This window comes from Schistocerca nitens, chromosome 4 (genome assembly GCF_023898315.1).
Source record: "Schistocerca nitens isolate TAMUIC-IGC-003100 chromosome 4, iqSchNite1.1, whole genome shotgun sequence".
Taxonomy (NCBI): Eukaryota; Metazoa; Arthropoda; class Insecta; order Orthoptera; family Acrididae; genus Schistocerca; species Schistocerca nitens.
Window position 1 is genome coordinate 269534489 of NC_064617.1, and position 14164 is coordinate 269548652.

General features: G+C 45.2%; 1 protein-coding gene and 2 non-coding genes across 3 annotated transcripts in view; 1 reads left to right on the top strand and 2 right to left on the bottom strand.

The window, feature by feature from the left end:
* The window catches only part of LOC126252246 (protein alan shepard), a 429590-nt gene that overhangs the window by 216398 nt on the left and 199028 nt on the right, over window positions 1–14164 (bottom strand). The window lies entirely within an intron of this gene.
* Trnat-ugu (transfer RNA threonine (anticodon UGU)) lies at window positions 909–983 on the bottom strand. The gene has a single exon. It is a non-coding gene; the product is annotated as a tRNA-Thr (tRNA).
* On the top strand, window positions 1467–1541 carry Trnat-ugu (transfer RNA threonine (anticodon UGU)). The gene has a single exon. It is a non-coding gene; the product is annotated as a tRNA-Thr (tRNA).

Below are 14164 nucleotides of genomic sequence, written 5' to 3' on the forward strand. Positions count from 1 at the left end.
AATCGGCCGTTGCGGAACATGCACTTCAGTTAGGTGACCATGTAGTTAAGTTTTCTGAAACTACAGTTTTAAGTGCTACCACGAACTATTATCCACGACTGTATAGGGAGGCTATTGAAATTTATAAACACGAAGATAATTTTAATAGAAAAGAAGAGGCCTTGAAATTAAGCGAGCCGGCCGCGGTGGTCTCGCGGTTCTAGGCGCGCAGTCCGGAACCGTGCGACTGCTACGGTCGCAGGTTCGAATCCTGCCTCGGGCATGGATGTGTGTGGTGTCCTTAGGTTAGTTAGGTTTAAGTAGTTCTAAGTTCTAGGGAACTGATGACCACAGCAGTTGAGTCCCATAGTGCTCAGAGCCTGAAGCCTGAAATTAAGCGAGATATGGACAGTGGCGTTACAGAATCGATAAGTGATTTTTATCTATGACGGACTATTATCGATAGTTACATTTTATTTTTGACTAGTTTTCTCTCTGCTACTATGTGCAAGCTAGACTACGCCCACTTTCCTCGGTATTTAGGCCGCTCTCCGACGCCCGACTCATCAGTCGGCAGGACTCAGCAGGACCAGCCAAACCCCTGAGGATGTCCAACGTAGTATTGGACGAAATGTTGGGAATAGAAGAATTCCATGGACCACGGCCATATAACCCGGAAGAATTATCAACAACAGTAGCATCCGGTGGTGAAAGCCTTCATTGTATGATTATTTACAAATAATTTTATTTAAAAGTGCTTAGATAGTGCAATTCCATTTTTAACTATGTATGACGGTAGTGTCTGTTCCCGAAAGAACAGTTACCGTGGATGACCATGCAGCTTTGCTAGAAATGAAATGATAATTAAATGGACACCCTAGCTGCAAACAGGCGTTGATGTACTTCATTGGGGACATGTTGAAAATGTGTGCCCCGACCGGGACTCGAACCCGGGATCTCCTGCTTACATGGCAGACGCTCTATCCATCTGAGCCACCGAGGGCACAGAGGATCGTGTGTCTGCAGGGACTTATCCCTTGCACGCTCCCCGTGAGATCCACATTCCCAACATGTCCACACCACTACATTCGTAGTGCGCCTAATAGATGTTTGCCCATCATACTCATTACTCGTGGCAGATTAATGAAGTACATCAACACCTGTTTGCAGCTAGGGTGTCCATTTAATTATCATTTAATTTCTAGCAAAGTTGCATGGTCATCCACGGTAACTGATCTTTCGGGAACAGACACTACCGTCATATATAGTTAAAATATGGCTTCCCGGCCATTGACCTTCTTGTGCGAACGCACACGCTATGCACGAACTCGTACGGGACTTGTTAGATTAATCTGCCACGAGTAATGAGTATGATGGGCAAACATCTATTAGGCGCACTACGAATGTAGTGGTGTGGACATGTTGGGAATGTGGATCTCACGGGGAGCGTGCAAGGGATAAGTCCCTGCAGACGCACGATCCTCTGTGCCCGCGGTGGCTCAGATGGATAGAGCGTCTGCCATGTAAGCAGGAGATCCCGGGTTCGAGTCCCGGTCGGGGCACACATCTTCAACATGTCCCCAATGAAGTACATCAACGCCTGTTTTCAGCTAGGGTGTCCATTTAATTATCATTTCAATTCCATTTTTGTTATTTACATATTTTTTAAAGATTCATTGCTCCTCACAACTGTTAAAAGGGTCGTTCACGTACCTTGCATACGTTTTTCAGTAAGCGGCTAGATAAATATCCGAATACACTGTTTCGCGACGATATATATTGAAAAAATTGTCTTGGGCTTCCAGCCGCGTCAAGTGGTCCAAAATCCACGTGCTTTCGACCGAGGAGCACTCGGCCGGAATCTCGTGGACTTCAAACCACCTGACGCGGCTGGATATGTAGTTTTTCTTTGCTTTGTTTTCGATTTAGACTTTTTTTTAATGCGTGAGACCGCTCAGTTTTTTCACAGATTTAAAGTAAGGTGTGATTAGCTACAGTAACGCGAAGCGCAAACACACCTAGTTCAGTGAATGTAATCGATATGGCGCAGAACTCTGCTTGAGCGGCAGCCGGCCGGCTTATAACGGCCGGAGCACTCGCAAAGCAGCAGGCGATGGCGATGCCGGCGCCGGAGCACCAGCGAGGCCAGCCGGGGCTGGCGCCGGTGCCGCCCGCTGCGGAGATTGGATCGGCGCGTCGCGAAATTAGGTGGCGTGCACGCGCTTCCTGTAATAGCGCCATCTCCATCACCATCAGCAAGCTGGCGCCAGCGATTGGAACGCTCTCGCCGAAGACTTTGCCTGGAGCGGCAGGCGCCGGACCAGCTGCGTAACGAGCACCGCTTAAGTGCTGTCTGTTCCGCCCGGCTAAGCGAAAATTAATTTCTCTGACAGCTGGTCGAGCAGCGAAGCAGTCCAACTGTTTGGCACAAACAATACTGCCACAAATTTCACAAACTGGCAGTTCCTTTCGCGCACTCGTTATGTACTACACAATGACCTGTTGTTGCTACTGAGCAAAATAAATGCTGCCCTACTGAGTGCTTCTTAAGGCTTTAATTATTTATCGCACGCAAAAAAATGTGAAGAAAAAATTAAGTTACTTAAATTACATGTATACGACCATGTCAAAATTTTACTTTTTTTTTTCTTCAAAATACAACGTGTTGCCTAAAAGTATCATTGTCCACAAAAGGCGCATGGGTACTAGAACAATGTTACTCCTGTGGCTGAAAGAATGGTTGCATTTTACTCTATTTCACGTGGAATGTCTTTAAAAAACTCAGTTTTGCTACAAAGCACAGAATAATTGCACAGTTTCCACATTTTACAGTCCAGTACTCCTGAGGGCAATGCCTACGACTTCCCTTTTGGCCCCTACTCTGCCAGGACCAGTACCGTCATACTGCACATCAATCACTGGCTCAAGAGGTACTGTTTTCTTCTTCTTCTTCTTCTTCTTCTTCTTGTCCATCTAATAGTCAAAGTCAGTCTTCCTCTTACCAATAAAGATTAGGCCATCATTTGTAGTGTCCCAGGTAAGAATTCGCCAATAATTTTGCAATAACTCACCAAGACCTCCTTCTCCCTTTTATCAACAGTTTTCGTTGCGCAGGAAAAAGAACAACGATACAAAATCGGAAGAAACTGCTACATCGGTAACTGATGCTCGCATAATCTTGCACGGTGTCTGCTAAATATCCACGACATTCAGAAACCTTTCACTAGACAGAACAGAATATCGTTGCATTTGAGAGATTAGACGTTGCTTTCAAGCACCATTGTCACCCCTCCAACGACGAAATTCCAAACATGTTGCACAAAATAGTTTTGATGCTGCTTGATAACAACATTGCCAATAAAGTATTAATATCGTTCCCTTAGCACTGTGACACTTCAGAGACCGTTCATACAGGATTCTCTGGACCTTTGGCGTTTTCTGTTTCTGTCTTTATTGGAAAATATTTGTTGTGCACAACTGCTGCAATATCATGTGGATTTATGCGGTCGACAACAGCGGAAAATTGCCACGGGCTTTCGAAGAACAGCGCACGGAAGTTCGTCCTTAAAGTTCCTGGTTTTTTTTTACTGGAAACCTCTACTCCACTATCGTTAATGTTCTAATGTGTGTGAATTCCTAAGGGACCAAATCGTTGATGTCATCGGTCCCTAGACTTACACACTACTTAAGCTAACTTACGCTAATAACACACACACACACACACAGCCCGAGCGAGGCGCCGCGCAATCTGTAGCATGGCGCCTCAAACCACGTGGTCACTCCGCGCGGCTATCGTTAATGTGCGGTCACTATGCATAGTTTTGCAGCTTTGGATCAGAAGTATTGACATTGTCCTGGGGAACCAAAATCGTTTGCAGTCTCCCCTAGATGCGATGCAGTCGTTGACGGAGGAGGAACAGCAACAGAACTGGCCGGACAATGATGGCATAGACGTATCACACACTGTTCAGTGTTCTCCACGAACACCAGACGCCTACGGCCAATATCCATTATGTTCTACACGTCGTTACCTGCCACACTGGGGAAGTTGCTTCTGACATGAAGTAGTACACGCTGATGACCGTGTCTGATGTCAACGCAGAACGTGAATGCTGAGCAGGAGACAGTCCTTTCAACCCATGTACACTGTCAGAATGGGCTCCACAGTGATGACGTGTTACAGAACACGGCAGAAACACCATCGCTCGCAGCCTAGATTACAACAAACTGTTCCCAACGGTCCTAGGTACACCCCTGATGTACCACTACTCGTGGCCGCCCTGCGATCAGAAACGGCTGTTCGTCTTATGGTGTCGGCCATAACCTTTATGCCACAGTTGCTCAAAACCAGGTATACACAAGCGTACAACTTACAGCTGTTCCCACTATTTCTTAACTAATTAATTAATTAGGGTGAGATAAGGTGCGTTCGTACCTTGACAAATTACTGCGTCAAGTTGTTCCTCGCGAACTGTTGCACATGGAGGGCCACGTTGGCCAACTCGCAAAAAGAAGCACAACTGTAAATTCCCTAACGCACCATTAAGAGGTTTGCTTACTTCGAATCTTGTAAAGCTGTCTCGATATCCCGACTGGTCTTCTTCTCCGCCGATCGTTGCTCGACATGAGCTTACAATCGATTGTGAATAATGGAACGGCAAGTGGGAAACCTCAGCGCTATTTTAATTAAAGTTTCTAAGTAATGGGATGCCACCTTGTTTTTTAAACAGAAAAACTGAGGATGTAAACAGTCTATAGAGCCAGTCTAGCGCTAATACTTGAACGTAAGTTCGCCGATTCTAGTCATCACATATCGAGCACCATTTGAAGTTTACACATTTTCTCCACACGAATTCAATGACAGGTCGAGGTCGCAGACTCGCGAATTCACATATAAACGTTTTCTGAGGTACATTTATCTCACAATATCACTCTTAAGCGAAAACATATTCCGTTCACTGCACATGTGTGGTGCCTCTCCAAAAACTAGTTGGAAACTGCCTAGCAAATAGCTAGCTTATCGGCTTGTAATTAGTATACTACTACAGAATCTGAATATGCACTAAGAATAAACAAATCTCAAGGTCAGAGAGGAGAGAGAGAGAGAGAGAGAGAGAGAGAGAGAGAGAGAGAGAGAGAGGAGGGCAGGAGGAGATGTGCAGAAACAGGTGGGTGGGAGAGTAGGAGATTAGGACGTATAACAAATTCTCATACATGCTAGAAACGTGTGCTTTCTGGTTTCTTTCTTTTGCATTAACACAAACTGAGCCATATCAATGCGTGGCCGGGAACAGCTAGTCTTAAATAAAACTCTAACTACGAGGTGCATTCAAGTTCTAAGGCCTCCGATTTTTTTTCTAATTAACTACTCACCCGAAATCGATGAAACTGGCGTTACTTCTCGACGTAATCGCCCTGCAGACGTACACATTTTTCACAACGCTGACGCCATGATTCCATGGCAGCGGCGAAGGCTTCTTTAGGAGTCTGTTTTGACCACTGGAAAATCGCTGAGGCAATTGCAGCACGGCTGGTGAATGTGCGGCCACGGAGAGTGTCTTTCATTGTTGGAAAAATCCAAAAGTCACTAGGAGCCAGGTCAGGTGAGTAGGGAGCATGAGGAATCACTTCGAAGTTGTTATCACGAAGAAACTGTTGCGTAACGTTAGCCCGATGTGCGGGTGCGTTGTCTTGGTGAAACAGCACACGCGCAGCCCTTCCCGGACGTTTTTGTTGCAGTGCAGGAAGGAATTTGTTCTTCAAAATATTTTCGTATGATGCACCTGTTACCGTAGTGCCCTTTGGAACGCAATGGGTAAGGATTACGCCCTCGCTGTCCCAGAACATGGACACCATCATTTTTTCAGCACTGGCGGTTACCCGAAAATTTTGGTGGCGGTGAATCTGTGTGCTTCCATTGAGCTGACCGGCGCTTTGAGTCTGGATTGAAAACTGGCATCCACGTCTCATCCATTGTCACAACCGACGAAAAGAAAGTCCCATTCATGCTGTCGTTGCGCGTCAGCATAGCTTGGCAACATGCCACACGGGCAGCCATGTGGTCGTCCGTCAGCATTTGTGGCACCCACCTGGATGACACTTTTCGCATTTTCAGGTCGTCATGCAGGATTGTGTGCACAGAACCCACACAAATGCCAACTCTGGAGGCGTTCTGTTCAACAGTCATTCGGCGATCCCCCAAAACAATTCTCTCCACTTTCTCGATCATGTCGTCAGACCGGCTTGTGCGAGCCAGAGGTTGTTTCGGTTTGTTGTCACACGATGTTCTGCCTTCATTAAACTGTCGCACCCACGAACGCACTTTCGACACATCCATAACTCCATCACCACATGTTTCCTTCAACTGTCGATGACTTTCAATTGGTTTCACACCACGCAAATTCAGAAAACGAATGATTGGACGCTGTTCAAGTAAGGAAAACCTCGCCATTTTAAGTATTTAAAACGGTTCTCATTCTCGCCGCTGGCGGTAAAATTCCATCTGCCGTACGGTGCTGCCATCTCTGGGACGTATTGACAATGAACGCAGCCTCATTTTAAAACAATGCGCATGTTTCTATCTCTTTCCAGTCCAGAGAAAAAAAATCGGAGGCCTTAGAACTTGAATGCACCTCGTAAAAGATGAGCTTGACTCTGAAGCTACTGAAACGAAGCTGCCGGTGTGGATAATGTCGACAGCCCAGTTGAATTGTACATAAACATTTACACAGTTATTATTAACAAAGTTACGTGTTCTCTGTCAAGCCACTTTCCAGTATGACACGGCTCTTCTCCTGCCTCCGTTTTATGGGATGGGGATTGCTATCGATCCTAACTGCTTGTTGGCGTACATCAGTGCAAGACTTCCTGCGCTCAATAATGAATTATTGATAAAATGTCGGTCCGACATGGGGTATAACTGCCATATCCTGCCTTGTACCACCAACAACAACACTGATATTCAAGCAACATCTCTTGGCCGACAAGTTGTGTAGTTTCTTCGGAACACACAGCCAGCCCCCAGCTACTCCATAATACGATCTGACTTTATATGAGTTAATTGTGTGAATTATGCAGGTTAGCTCCTTCTTGCATCTCTGTAATATTTCCTATCCCTGGAAATATCAGACAACTATTTCAGCAAGTCAAATGCTCTTGAAAGTGTCGCAGCCTACATATGCCCAGTGCATGCACGCAAGGCGGTTTCATTGTTACAGTCTCCTTGCTCTGATCGCTACACTCTAAAACGTTTAGACTTGATCCATACAATGAATAAAAGACGTACCTAGATACTAAGTCTTCTGTAAGAAAGTATATCCTATCCTAATTCTCTTATTTCCTGGTTGCAAGTATCTGCCCTGCATCCAACTTTAGCTCACTGCGATTATATGTAGGCCTCTATGTACGTTATACGAATAGAGAAAAATAAATTCAAAATACGAGTGCAGCTGACCTCGAATGGTAAGGTTTAAGTTGTGGCTAGGCCATTTCTACGCAGTATTCTCTCTTCCAGGTGTTCTGTTCGAGCAGGCTATACAAGGAGAACTGCTGTGACATTTGGAAAGTAAGAGGGTACTTGCGTAATTGAAGCTGTGGTAGGATAGCTCAGTGTGGAGGTACACTGCCAGCCAGGGACAAGAGTCCGGGTTCCAGATCCGGTCCGGTACGTACGTTTAATCTGGCAGGAAATCTCAATTTTAATTGCACTGCAGAGTAACAAAGTCATTCTGGGGGACCTAAGAAGTAAGTTCTCATGTAGAGACACTAGAGGGACAGATATCGTCCGTGATATTTTCGAAGGAACCATACAATCATTCATTTGCAGTGACTTAGGAAAACAGAGACTACACTTAAATCTGGATTATTGGCCCTCCTTTTTTTCGAAAGTGACTCAGGTACCGCAACCACTGTCTCATCTCGCTCTATAGAAGGTGTTCATCAAATCCCGTTATACACAACCAATAGTTCGTTCTTGTGTTACTATTGTTCTGATCTTCAGTCCTAAGACTGGTACGCTGCGCTTCTCCATGCAGGTCTGTCCTGCACAGGCCTCTTCATCACAGCCTACTGCAAACTATATCATTTTAAACCTGCACACTGTAATTATGCCTTGGTCGCACTCTATATTAATAAACCAGCGATTCTTTTAGGCACCAAGTTACGTCCGATCAACAGATCCCTTTTATTTGTCAAGTTGTGCCATAAACTTCATTTCTCTCAAAATAGATTCAGCACCTCTACATTAGTTATTTGATCTCCCATCTAATCTTCTGCACCACCAAATTTCAAGTATTTCCATCCTCTCTTTCCCTGGACATTTTAGAGACAGTTTCATTTTCGTATGAGGCTACATTCCAGTCAAATATCTTTAGAAATGACTGACTTAAATTTAAAACCGAGTAGCGATCCGCCCAGCAGTCGCACAGGTAGCACGAGGTATCTACTGTCGGGTACCTGTCTGACGTAGCGGTAAGAAATTATGCAAACGGTCGTTCTTCGTGAATCAGTCGTTCTTCGCGAATCAGTCTGCCTACTAGAGAATGCCGTATCAAAATCCATACAGTAGTATCTGAGATTATCTTTCAAGTACACATGGAAAAAAGAGGGAGGGGGACTTCGATTTATAACATGTTTAGACACACGTTCTTTCACACAAAATAATTGGGAAAGCATCAGTACGTAATAAGACTGCATGTGAATTATGTTATAAATAAAAACAAGTACCATCCATCTTTGGCAGCTCAATACTTATTTTGTTTTAAAGCAAACGTGTCATATACGACATAAGGCCATCATCAGTAGCCTATAAAATAACAATTAATTGTTTATGTACACACATTTTGTACTGCAGTGTCTGTATTCTTAGTGTTTGTGTAGTTCGATGCAAATGTCCTTAACAGCCCCTTTGACGATCTACAGCCATATTAAAAACATGAAATGTAGTCGCAAACTGCGAATACAGTTCTACATACGCCGTACCACTTACTAGAAATACATGAAAATTTATGCCGGGCGAGGACTCGAAACCGAATTTCCGGCTCATGGCGAGCAGTCGCCTTAACCTCTTCGGCCATCCCTGCCCGCCTCCAGGACTGATCGAAACCTCCCATGTCCTAGTGTCTGCTAGCACATCATGTGATTCCTGTACAGGGTGAGAATGTTTTGCTCCTCAATTTCTCTTGCTTCGTAATGAAACACAGTTATTGCAGTGTCTAAAATTTTCAGTGTGTGTAGTTCGATGCAAATGTCCTTCAAATATGCAAAGGAAAGGTAAACTGAGGAACAAAATACTGTCTCCCCTGTGAGGGAATCACATAATGTGTGGGCAGTATGGGCCGCGGCAACCGAAGTGGATAAAGCGACTGCTAGCGATAAGTGGGAATTCTAGGTTGGAGTCCCAGTCCGGCAAAAATTTTCATGTATTTCTAGTAAATGGTACAGCTTATGTATAATCGCACTCGCAATTTGCGAATACATTTCGTGTATATTTTGTTATTAGACATTTAATGTTTTCTGGCAGCATATGTAGGTTATCATACTATTTACAATTATAGGGTCGTCATTTATAACTTTTACATTTCCCATTGTTTTCCTGTCCATTGGTTCTCGTGTAGGGTTAGATTATTTAGTTGATCTGACGTCACAAATGAGCATTTCACATTACATAACCTTTTTGCTGCACACGGCTCATGATCTTGCTATAGCGTTGACTGTGAGATCCGAGGGAGTATAGTAGGTGGCAGTGGATTGAGGTGTTGGGTGAGGACGGAGAGTGGGGTGCTCGTGTGGTGGTGGTGGTGGTAATGTGTGTATGTTTTAAGATCAATATTTTCGTTAACACGTAAATCGAAGTTAACAATTACGTACATGGTTCCAGCAACGGATAACCAATGTCGCAATTGCAATTCAATGAGACCGTACTTTGAGGAAAACGGTAGTCATTCTAACCATTTGTAACACTGGCAAATGTCGCACCAGTTCTCCGCGATGGAATTCTTTTATCTCATTTCTGACATCAGCTCGGTCTTCCTGGTAATATCTTGTCTTCAATGCTCCGAGGTACAGAAGACTGCGTGTATATTGTACGCTGGCAAGACTCGGTAAACAACGACACGAAGGCGGAGAAGATAGCCCGGAGTCCGTGTGTGAGCTGCTCGTGTTGGCAGAGACATTGACCCAGCCAGGGGTCTGCCGGCGCACCGGATGCCAGTGCTTTGCGTCACTTCCGACTCGGCCACACGCTCCATTTATTCTTCGCGTGCTGCCACCTGCTACACCAGCGGACGACTGCCAGTCGCTCATCTTTTGTCGTATGAAGAAGCAAAAAAACGTTATTGAACTTTCCCTTTCCAAAACACACGCGCAACATCGCACATCTCCGTTGCTTAAATAGCCGATACATCTGTCCATTGCAATATACTAGAATCCCAGGGATATTCCATTGACGTCTTTTCTCAGGGGCAACAGCAATATACGGTTATAGCATGGTAAAGCTTCGTGTTGCGTACAGCACTAACAGATCCTGTGTCATGCTAATACAGTAGCTGTGTGGTTCCGAAAAAACAATTATCTTAAAATAAGGCAGGCATAGTAATACACGAGAGTGAAGCACTAATCCGATCTCGTGGTAGTATCCACTACATCTACATTTATACTCCGCAAGCCACCCAACGGTGTGTGGCGGAGGGCACTTTACGTGCCACTGTCATTACCTCCCTTTCCTGTTCCAGTCGCGTATGGTTCCCCTGAAGAACGACTGCCGGAAAGCCTCCGTGCGCGCTCGACTCTCTCTAATTTTACATTCGTGATCTCCTCGGGAGGTATAAGTAGGGGGAAGCAATATATTCAATACCTCATCCAGAAACGCACCCTCTCGAAACCTGAACAGCAAGCTACACCGCGATGCAGAGCGCCTCTCTTGCAGGGTCTGCCACTTGAGTTTGCTAAACATCTCCGTAACGCTATCACGCTTACCAAATAACCCTGTGACGAAACGCGCCGCTCTTCTTTGGATCTTCTCTATCTCCTATGTCACCCGACCTGGTACGGATCCCACACTGATGAGCAATACTCAAGTATAGGCCGAACGAGTGTTTTGTAAGCCACCTCCTTTGTTGATGGACTACATTTTCTAAGGACTCTCCCAATGAATCTCAACCTGGCACCCGCCTTACCAACAATTAATTTTATATGATCATTCCACTTCAAATTGTACCGCACGCATACTAAGAGATATTTTACAGAAGTAACTGCTAGCAGTGTTTGTTCCGCTATCATGTAATCATATAATAAAGGATCCTTCTTTCTATGTATTCGCAATACATTACATTTGTCCATGTTAAGGGTCAGTTGCCACTCCCTGCACCAAGTGCCTATCCGCTGCAGATCTTCCTGCATTTCGCTGCGATTTTCTAATGCTGCAACTTCTCTGTATACTACAGCATCATTCGCGAAAAGCCGCATGGAACTTCCGACACTATCTACTAGGTGTTCAGACAAGTGCTGTGGACGGAAACAGTTCGTTTCACTGCTGTTCTCTTCAGTCGTTAATACTTCAGTTCAGTTAAAGGAATGCACTGCTGCCATCACACCAATAGTACGACGCTGCACAATACTGCAAATCCATTACAAACGCCAACTACTGTCCGCACTTCGGGGCTCCCGGACTGTAATCACCGTGCGAAGTAGCACCGCGACCACACATTGAGTCGTATTGCGGAGGAGGGTGGTTTAAAAATGTGACCAACCATCTAGATTTAGGTTTCTCGTGATTTCCCTAATCGTTTTAGGTGAAGGCCGGTATGGGTCTTGTGAGTGGTTACAGCTGATTCCATTCTCAGTCGTTTCCCCATCCAAGCGTGTCCCCTGACTTCAACGGCCTCGTCGTCGATGGCGATGGCATAAGCTCTTACTTACTTTCCTCCGTTTGGAATCATTCCAAGGAGAGACTTCACTTTTTCTGGATTCACATTAGCTTTCGAGCCACTGCAGGGTTATCAGAGTGTAGCTATTTGCAGAAATTTCATATTTTGTACTACGTGCAGCTAATCGCTGGCGTTGACAAGATCCCACGGCACCAATGTACAAAAAATTTACTTCACCAACTTACAAAAATTAGAGGCGCCTACTATCTTCCTTTGTAATTGTGCAAAATCGTGGCGCCCTGCGACGTCACCCGCGGGCTCGGAGACGCTTAAAACAGCGAGGTGTCGACACATGCGGAAAAAAGACCTTAGCTTGGGTTAATGACGTAACAAAGGGTACAAATTTTGCCACGATTCAAGCCAACGCCACCGTGGAAGTGTCCGACGATGGGAAAGTCGTCACACCGCCCCACCCTCCTTACCTAAGCATCTCCTCCTCCTCTTGACGCCTCTGCGACGGAGGTCAGAACAGCGACACCGAGCGTTCAAATCACGCTGTTTTCCTACGAGTGGTCCACAAAAACGTTTCTGACACTTCTCCGTTCATAATCGACTCGAAAATACCTCAGGTGGTGGTATAAAGGGCGTCAATGCATTCATCCCTTCCCTTAGGGAGTTCATTTACACGCGTTTCACGGCCGAAAACGGCAGACCGTTGTTCTTGACAGCCTTTGAAATTGCCGACACCTCCTGGATGATTCAACTCTAAGAACGGCGTGGGCTGCAATCCGACTGCATGTGATTTGACCCCTTTGGCTGTAATGTGTCCGCAATTTTTGCTCTGGTATACAGCATGCAACTACTAGGATCCGTTTACAGCCATTCGAGGAAATATGAAAGTGATCGGAAGCATCAAAGAGTTTACGCTATTTCAGTCCTCTGGGGTGATCATGAGGGGAGGGAGTGTGGGTTGGCGGGAGATGCGGCGTCGACACATGCATGAATTAAATGGAAAAGCATCCCTTTAAGAACACCCAATTCAGCGACATCCTCAGTTCCTTGTGCACACTTTTATTGAGCTGTTTAAAAATGTAGTTATACAGAGACAACCCTTGACCGATTCCTAGGCACCTGCGGGCAGGCAGCCCCTTCAACAACCCTCAGATCCCGCATGCTCGCTATCAAGCGCTAAAAGGTGAAGCGCTACTCAGTTGTAGGGTGTCTAAGTGGTTGCCTACCCACAGGTGCCTACAAATTTGTCAACGATTGTCTCTGGATAGGTACGTTTGAACAGGATGGTCTTACAGGAATCCTTAAACACGAGGCTGAAAAAGCATAAAAACCCTTTTTCTGTTTCGGACCATGTTCACAATTCGTCGAGTGATTCCAGCCTGTATATCGGACCAAACATTGGGGGCGCACTACATTCCAAAGAGGTCAGATCAGATTTAATGGGGCTGCAGCCCCATGACGTTCTTGGAGAGGGCTGAATCGTCCGAAGGGTGTCGCTGGTGTCAAAAGGTTGTCAAGAGCGTCGTACACAAGAGAAAAGTAAATTAGTTTAATGCTCCTAGATTGACTGCACACTGTGATTCGTAATTAAACTGCAATAGCATCTCCTCACTTCGTCTCGACCCGATTTGATGACTACTGGTTTCCAATACATATTTTTGTAACTTCTTCGCCATACATTGTTCGTAATCTTTTTCCATAATTCATTTGGAGAAAGTATGTAAAAACGAAGCATTCAAAAAATGTTTTGTTTCACAGCGTTCGTTAATTTACTGTTGATGTCGGGAACCTCTACGATGGAAATACTTTCAAAGGAAACGGGAAGTGCTCGCTGCTCTTAGAATGTACAGAATATTACGGGATGTCTCAAAATCTTTGCGTCAAACGTCCAGGGGCGATAAGTCACGTCGTTGGAAACAACTGTTGTTAGCGACAAAATGTTCGCTGACGCTTTCCGATGACGTTACGCGTCCTTTAGTATTCGACCCTCTTTTCTTCCTTCCCCTTGGAACATCGAGATTTCACCGAATTAGCCGGGTCTCCTATCCAGTTGATGCTGCGAACTGCCTACCGCATCGAAATCATAGTGTGATTTCCAACGAGAAAACCTGAGGAATGAGTGTCTCTAAGAGGAGAAAGGTATTCTAAAAACGAATTAGCAACCTGAAGTTTGGTGGGCCTAACCCCTTTTATACGGAGCACATGACAATATTGCAGGCAACACACAAGCCATACGCACGCTTCAGAGTGAACCTACGCCCTGTCGCCTCTCATGGGAATAAACAATACAAGCATTGCCGGAAGCGTCA